Source organism: Thermobia domestica, chromosome 1, assembly GCF_964235325.1.
Source record: "Thermobia domestica chromosome 1, izTheDome1.hap1.1, whole genome shotgun sequence".
Lineage (NCBI taxonomy): Eukaryota > Metazoa > Arthropoda > Insecta > Zygentoma > Lepismatidae > Thermobia > Thermobia domestica.
Window position 1 is genome coordinate 307,735,612 of NC_137454.1, and position 8,830 is coordinate 307,744,441.

Consider the following 8,830-nt stretch of genomic DNA (forward strand, 5'->3'; position numbering starts at 1 on the left):
GGTGGGTGAAAAAGCGAGAGAACTTTCTTGGTTACCTTCATAGAAGTCACTCGCGTTCCTCCTTCAAAGTCTGTTATTATTGCGAATTGATGTTTTGATAAAATGAATATCTTGAATTGTCGTAGTACCGAACTATATAAAGTCTAGAAGGTTTATGTAAAATTTCAAAAACAACCACACGGCACAAACACACACATTTTCCCTCCATCCGTGAAAAATTCGAGTTGTTTTTCTAACACGCGCAACCATTATGTGCTAAACTTATAATGCCATTTTATTTAAATTCTTTTTAGAGGCCTACAATGCAAAATATCACAGTTGCTCATTTGTCAATGGTATACTATTGACATTTGAGCACTTACTTTTATTTTGAGAGCTTACTTATCAAAACTTCATTTAAGATTATGCTAGTAAAACTTCTGACTGCAAGAAAATTATCCAAACGTTGAAGTTTACCGTATATCACATCATCTGAGCGCTCTCACTAATGCTTCGAATTTCGAACTTAATGACTACAATGATACAAGGATATAATGAAATATAGTACTATTATTATTGTTGATTGAATTTATTTACACATTTAAGTATAGAAGCCATAAATGACTAGTTGGATATTATTTGGTTTCTAACCGTAGTAGCCCAAGCCCAGAAGTCCAGGAGTATGAGTTTGGATCCTGGAACTTCCGCTGCTGGAGAAAGGTCCATGGAGAACGCCGCTACTCTGAGAGGAGATAGCTGATGGTAGGAGGTACTGAGCGGAGGCAGCGGCCACAATGACGAGGAGAACGAACTGCAAAAAACAAACAATAGAAATTAATAACTCAATTATTTGAGCTTGTTAGGTAAATAATTGTTCATTATATAGATATGGAGTATCTATGTAATGAATGCATTCTCTCTACAATTACTTCTATTATACACTTTTTGAATGAAATTACCAACGAAATGCTTCTGCTGTATACCTTAAATATAACTACTAAAATTATTTATTTAATTTAAACTATGTATAGGGGCCACGGTGGCTTAGTGGTAGAGTGTTAACCTCTGGTGGGTGGGGTCTCTGGTTCTATCCTCGGCCAAGTAAGTTTGTAATAGACATTATCATGTACGTGGATTTTCTCGGAGTACTCCCGTTTCCTTCCACATTTCATTCCACCAATTCTTTCATCATCATTCACTTGCCTTAATCATCCATCCGTCCGTCTCCCTTAGCCTGACGTTAAACAGAGAGATTTCATTTAATTTCAAATGTTACCTTGACGCAAGAGGGTAGCTTAAATCAGATATCCTTGTCCCAGGAATAGATGTTAACGTAATAAATACTAAAATAATACTGGCATTAGAAATTTTGTCCAGTAGTCTAGGGTCAGCAGCATCATTTTAGATTTTATTTGGGGAGGGAAAATAAAAGTTCTCCATCTCGTTTCATGGAGAAATAAAAGTTTCACGTTTTTTTTTATTACTATACAATTGGGTAACGCATATCTATTTCTCAAAATCAGGGGAAGGGGAGGCAATTGCTCTCTGCCCTACCAACATGACTCTCCTATTTGAGGACTAGAGCGTTCACTTCTGGTGCGAGGGGTCAAAATTTCGACCCCAACTGCAATTATTTTCGGCTTTCTAGACTGATGTTTGCTACCTCTTTACTGAAGAGCTCCAAAATTGCCTCACAATCAAAGACACACGGTTAAATAATAATAATAATAATAATAATAATAATAATAATAATAATAATAATAATAATAATAATAATAATAATAATAATAATAATAAAGTTTTGTCATTTCAAAGTAAGGGACGTGCTAATTGTTGCATACAAGAATTAGCACATTAGCTAAACATTCTTCTCTTAGTTTGAAACGATAAAACTTTACTGAAATGATTCGCCTAACAAGTCACCTCTGCTCACAATATTAGTCAATATCAACAATTTTGAGTCTCAACCAGGAGTTGGTCACGAAACTACGCGGATTAACTGTTAAATGGAGGCACGAATTGAAATATTATAAAACGTACCAAATTTCACAAAATTAAATCCCCACGTTAAGCGGGTTTGCATATCCAGGCTCCTAACTATGAAAACATTTACGCTCACTCCAACCTCAATCATTTCACGAATTCAACCTGTTTTACGTATGTTATTAGGACATAATATCGATTGTGATTTATTCTAAAAACACTTTTATACATTGCAAGAGCTGTAACGTCCAAATATTTACTGAGAACTCATAGTCGTATCGGAATAAACAAAAGCGAGTATGGAACAGTAAACTGCTTTCACAAGAGGCAAAAGAACATGTGCAAAGGCATACAAAACGGTCGAGTGGTTTGGGTCGACACACTATCAATCACATGTTTGTGTGTTCAAACCCGGTAGTAAGTTGTTTCTTTTTTTAGTGTCTTCCTATTTTCATCCGGAGGCTGAAAATATTTCTTTGAGTAACTCATTGAAAACTTCTTTTGTTTCAAATTCGATTAGAACGGAACATTGTATGAATTGCGAATCTTAAATTCATAGAAAAAAAAGAAAAAAAAACATGAAGTATACTCACTACTCAATTATCCTCTGATTTGTAACGAAAAGCTATTTATAAACAGTGGTGACTTCAGAAAATTATCCTCGGGGGGAATTTCAATATGCGGGTGGAGGGCAAACATTGGTAGTCCACATTGAGCACGATCGAATATATGGTCCTGAAGGCGGAAATTTCTTAGCTCGAAAGGGGTCTCAAATTCTCCGTCAAATCACGTCTTGAAAGTATCATTGCTTAAAAGCTTTTCGTAGCAAATATAATATTACACTTGTTTCTCGTTCTACATTTAGAATTGGTAAAATCATAACTTACAGAGGATTATAATAAAAGCATAAAAATTACAATACCAATCATGTATAAATTATCCTGTAAGTTACCAACTTTGGGTCAGATTAAAACTCAAATATTTGTTTTCGGATTGCACTTAGAAGTAAGTCCTCTCTATATAATCCTGATTGGAAAGCCGTGTATAACTCTAATTAATTAATCAATATTTATACAAATATTTTTTTTTATTTTACTATTTTTACTATTCAATATTATATACACTTCATTTCCAAAATCAAAATCTCGAAAATGTATATTGTACGAGTGCAGATTCGGAAATAAATGATTATTTATCATATATATTGGTCTCTATTCGAAATTCTATTTAATCGAATCCGACAAGAACACAGAGAGAAACATTGAGAACAGGTGAAAAAAAGAGAGAAAAAGGTGCTGTACCCGGCGAAGACTCGAACTTAGTTCGAATAGTGCTTTATAAGACGAACGCCTTAGACCACTCGGCTATGGTAACAACTAGTGATTGTAGCAAAGGCTTCGAGTAGTAGTTCCTATTACAATATAACGTTTTCTATTGCCTAAAATTTAAACCTAATTTATTTTGATATAATATATCTATTAATTTGTTTCATGAACACGTTTTCGTTACTTTGATGAATGATGTATGTTGTTATATAGATTCTATTACACGTTCTTTCGTAAATATTATAGAAAGTATCAGGGTTATTTATGATCTTTCATGGAAATTGACTGGCGCATGCGCAGTACACAGACAGTTCAATTGGAAGGCGAGGAAGGAAACGCTAACACACTGTTAGAATGTTTCCCTCACAAGCAGTAGTTCCCAACCGAGGGACGGCGGGACGCACTTCCTCCTCCTGGGGTGGTGTGAAGGGTTTACGAAGTCCCTTCGTTGTGTTATATTTCTTGAATGATTATGCACAATATACAGTCACATCTTCGACACCTTTGGAAGTGATAAATCGTAATATAAATAAATCGTCCTTCACACACAGTGATTCTTGCTTTTCCAAGATTATAAACTGGAACACTTTTTATTTCAATAGAATATAAAAGTTTCCATGGGAGGGATTACAACTCCCTGGGTCTTTGATATGTCACCGCCTAAACTGTAACTTTCAAGTTAGAATCGAAAAATGGAGACATGTGACCTACTAAATATATTTTTAGTTCATTATACATTTTCATAAATAAAATATCCACAATTACAATGACAGTAAATGCTAAGTAATTTTTGTAAATGTTTGTACTTTCATTTTCCCTCTTTCTTCTCAACTGAGCTTGAAAAATGTAAAAATGGGAGGTTAAGAATTTCAAATATTACGTATGTTTTAGCGTATTACGAAATTATAATTAATAGAATCCGGCAGGATCACAAACAGAAACGTCAAGAAGAGGTAAAACCAAATTGTACTGTGATGGGATTCGAACTACTCTTGAATGGTGCCTCAGAATCTCTAGCCGAATGCCTTAGTCCACTCGGCTAATGTCACAAGTTGAAAATATAGTAAGCGTGTTTCGTGTTCAATCTTTTGTTACAGTATGAAAATTATTTTGTATTCTCTGAAGTTTAAGCCTATTTTGGCCTGATGTAATAGTCTGTTGAAATTGTTTTATGTTTACGGTATTCTTTACTTTGACGAGGTTCTACTACGTATTCGTTCATAAATATTACAACAATTGTCAGGATTATTTATGATCTTTCATGAAAACTGACTGGTGCATGCGCAGTAGAAACAGAAAGATGCACTTTACCGACATTTGTCATACACACCAGAACGCAAATTTCTAACAGGTTCTGAAAATGCCTCGCTCTAAAGGTTGTGGAGAACTCTCTGTTGCTCTGAGAGGAGAAATCATAGGCCGAGCAAAAATGGGACAAACTGTGCCTCAGATTGCTAGAGATCTGGGATGTGACAAGAAAACGGTCAAGAAATGGGTTCAGCGACATGAAGAAGGTGGTGAATGGTTCAGGTCTCGGTCAAGAAGTGGAAGGCCAAAAGTGACAACTGCAGCTCAAGATCAAGCTTTAGTTACAGAAGTAATGAACCGACCTCTACGCCACACGTCAATCCTCTTGGACAAAGCCAGAGAATATAATTGTTCTCACGAAACAATAAGAAGAAGATTATTGGGGGCTGGTCTACACTGTTCAAGACCCGCTAGGAAGACTCTCCTGACTGAAACTCACAAGGCCAGACGAATGGAATGGGCACAGAATAACATAACCCAACCTCAGTCATATTGGGACTTAGTCATCTGGACCGACGAGAAGGTTTTCAAGTCTAACCAACAAGGCAGAGTTATATTGTATAGACCGCGAGGAACCAGGTACGCTGAACAAAATATTATCAGAACTTCTTGTTCAGGACGAATATCAGCACACTTTTGGGGATACATGACGGCTGCTGGTCCTGGAGATTTGGTTGCGGTGCCTGAGAGAATGAACAGCAGTGTTTACATTAATATCCTCGAAAATACGTTGTTACCGTCCTTAGAAAGAAACTTCCCCGAATAGGAAGAATATATATTTATGCATGACAACAGTGCTGTTCACACTTCCCGGCAAACACGAGAGTGGCTAAGTGAACATCCAGAGTTAATTTGTATTGAGTGGCCCCCTCTATCCCCAGATTTGAACCCAATTGAACATCTCTGGGCCTACATGGTGCAAGAATGGGAAGAGAGACGTGAAGACAGAGACCAAACGTTTCTTCAAAATCATGTTATGGAACTGTGGCAACATTTTCGTGACACACCGTCGTATTGCTCGAGACTTGTATCTAGTATCCCCTCCAGACTTCAAGAAGTTATTGACTCTGGAGGTGATTACACGAAGTATTAGTGTGTTATTTTTTGTGTAAACATTTATTTAAATTTCATTTATTTATTATATTTTTTCAAGAGCAATACTTTCGTTCTTCATTCTTTTCCTTTGCTTGTTTACTTATTAGTTCGTTAAAATGTTAAGGAAGAGTAGTATATCTTCAAAAAGTATTTGTGAATTTACTTTGAACGTTTCTAAAAATACATTTACTTTTTTTTTCTTACTCTATATCATGCCCAATATTACTTTCATTTCAGTTAATTAATAACTTTATTTTACATCTCGGATAAAAGTATTATTGCCTTTTTAACGATGTTTTTCCTTTTGATTGTGTAATTTCTAGTTTCATTGAATTATCTCAATTCGAATGAATAAATCACATTTTGTTTATTGTCCCTTCCTTAGCTAGGTTCGAATTCGAGAACAATGTGGTGTAATTTACGTTCTTTATTCTTCATATTGTGCAGTAATGACAATATTAATTATTTTTCATGAGTCCAATTGATCAGTGAGAACTTGGACAAACATTAACCTGGTGATTCTTTACGCAATGACAAGAGTAAAATTCATTTTAGCTGTTCTTTATACTTCACAGCGATGAAACATTCTAACAGTGTGTTAGCGTTTCCTTCCTCGCCTTCCAATTGAACTGTCTGTGTACTGCGCATGCGCCAGTCAATTTCCATGAAAGATCATAAATAACCCTGATATTTTCTATAATATTTACGAAAGAACGTGTAATAGAATCTATATAACAACATACATCATTCATCAAAGTAACGAAAACGTGTTCATGAAACAAATTAATAGACATATTATATCAAAGTAAATTAGGTTTAAATTTTAGGCAATAGAAAACGTTATTCTGTAATAGGAACTACTACTCGAAGCCTTTGCTACAATCACTAGTTGTTACCATAGCCGAGTGGTCTAAGGCGTTCGGCTTATAAACAACCCTTCGAACTAAGTTCGAATCTCCGCCGGGTACAGCACCTTTTTCTCTCTTTTTTTCACCTGTTCTCAATGTTTCTCTCTGTGTTCTTGTCGGATTCGATTAAATAGAATTTCGAATAGAGACCAATATATATGATAAATAATCATTTATTTCCGAATCTGCACTCGTACAATATACATTTTCGAGATTTTAATTTTGGAAATGAAGTATATATAATATTGAATAGTAAAAATAGTAAAATATTTGTATAAATATTGATTAATTAGTTAGAGTTATACATGGCTTTCCAATCAGGATTATATAGAGAGGACTTACTTCTAAGTGCAATCCGAAAACAAATATTTGAGTTTTAATCTGACCCAAAGTTGGTAACTTACAGGATAATTTATACATGATTGGTATTGTAATTTTTATGCTTTTATTATAATCCTCTGTAAGTTATGATTTTACCAATTCTAAATGTAGAACGAGAAACAAGTGTAATATTATATTTGCTACGAAAAGCTTTTAAGCAATGATACTTTCAAGACGTGATTTGACGGAGAATTTGAGACCCCTTTCGAGCTAAGAAATTTCCGCCTTCAGGACCATATAGTCGATCGTGCTCAATGTGGACTACCAATGTTTGCCCTCCACCCGCATATTGAAATTCCCCCCGAGGATAATTTTCTGAAGTCACCACTGTTTATAAATAGTTTTCCGTTACAAATCAGAGGATAATGGAGTAGTGAGTATACTTCATGTTTTTTTTTCTTTTTTTTCTATGGATTTAAGATTCGCAATTCATACAATGTTCCGTTCTAATCGAATTTGAAACAAAAGAAGTTTTCAATGAGTTACTCAAAGAAATATTTTCAGCCTCCGGATGAAAATAGGAAGACACTTAAAAAAGAAACAACTTACTACCGGATTTGAACACACAAACATGTGATTGATAGTGTGTCGACCCAAACCACTCGACCGTTTTATATGCCTTTGCACATGTTCTTTTGCCTTTTGTGAAAGCAGTTTACTGTTCCATACTCGCTTTTGTTTATTCCGATACAACTATGAGTTCTCAGTAAAATTTGGACGTTACAGTTCTTGCAATGTATAAAAGTGTTTTTAGAATAAATCACAATTGATATTATGTCCTAATAACATACGTAAAACAGGTTGAATTCGTGAAATGATTGAGGTTGGAGTGAGCGTAAATGTTTTCATAGTTAGGAGCCTGGATATGCAAACCCGCTTAACGTGGGGATTTAATTTTGTGAAATTTGGTACAGAACAGTACGTTTCTCTTGTTCTTCTGCTAAAACTAAAGTCAAGTGGCAAACAACTTTATCTCCGTTTTACCCACTTAATAACGCTTTATTCAGCTGTGTTAGTTCTTTTCCATCTTAACTGGACAGTAAAAGATTGTTAAGTATTACCAACTTGAACATCTTGTATTAGCGTGTTTGGCTTCTCAGTGTAAACTGATGTTCAAATATGTATTCCGAGACCCTTATATACTACCTGAAACGGAAATTCTCTATCTCGATAGATCTGTTAATGAAATGAAAAAGAAACAAAGATCTGACTAAGTAACTGAAATGACAGAGAAACACAAAGAACGTATGGAAGGTCAGGTATGAAATTCAACACTGGCGAGTCATTGACCACGCCCATCAGATGAACACAAAAGCAAAATGTTCTTCAGCAGTTGAGCTCTTGCGTCAGAAAATTTTTACCTAACGTTTCAATGGTGCAGATATCAGTCCTTCCGCATACGCATATTAGAAGTGGCTTGGCTTATTGAAATTTTAAATTTTGTCTCTCGAACAACTAGAGAAAGGAGTAAACTATATTCAATACTAGAGGATTCTCCACGTGTTACCGCTAAGGTTGCCTTTTTTTAATAGCGGGGAAAAGGAAGATGTTACGACTTTTGTAAGGAAAAAAACAAGAAGACATATATATGATATTCAAAATTTACATAGTATAACAAATATAATGGTTTCACATAACGTTAACATAGAATAATTTTAATTCGAAACTGGGAAAGTATCATTAAAATAATTGAAACACAAAGCATACATTAGGGTAGCTACACACATACCGACAAAACTGTCGGTTGGAAAATATCAAACTTCGCCAGACTTTTATAGGTTGTATCAGGGTTGCCAGACAATCTTATCTTAATTTGTTAGGTGTTTTCTCTTACGAGAGTGAGCGATCATC

At 35.0% G+C, this 8,830-nt stretch overlaps 1 long non-coding RNA gene across 1 annotated transcript; it reads right to left on the minus strand.

The window, feature by feature from the left end:
- Positions 1–263: 263 nt before the first annotated feature.
- LOC145667781 (uncharacterized) lies at positions 264–8,176 on the minus strand. The gene is made up of 2 exons (XR_014127914.1): positions 8,041–8,176; positions 264–790 (listed from the first exon to the last, which is right to left on the minus strand). It is a non-coding gene; the product is annotated as an uncharacterized LOC145667781 (long non-coding RNA).
- Between the last annotated feature and the right edge of the window lie 654 nt (positions 8,177–8,830).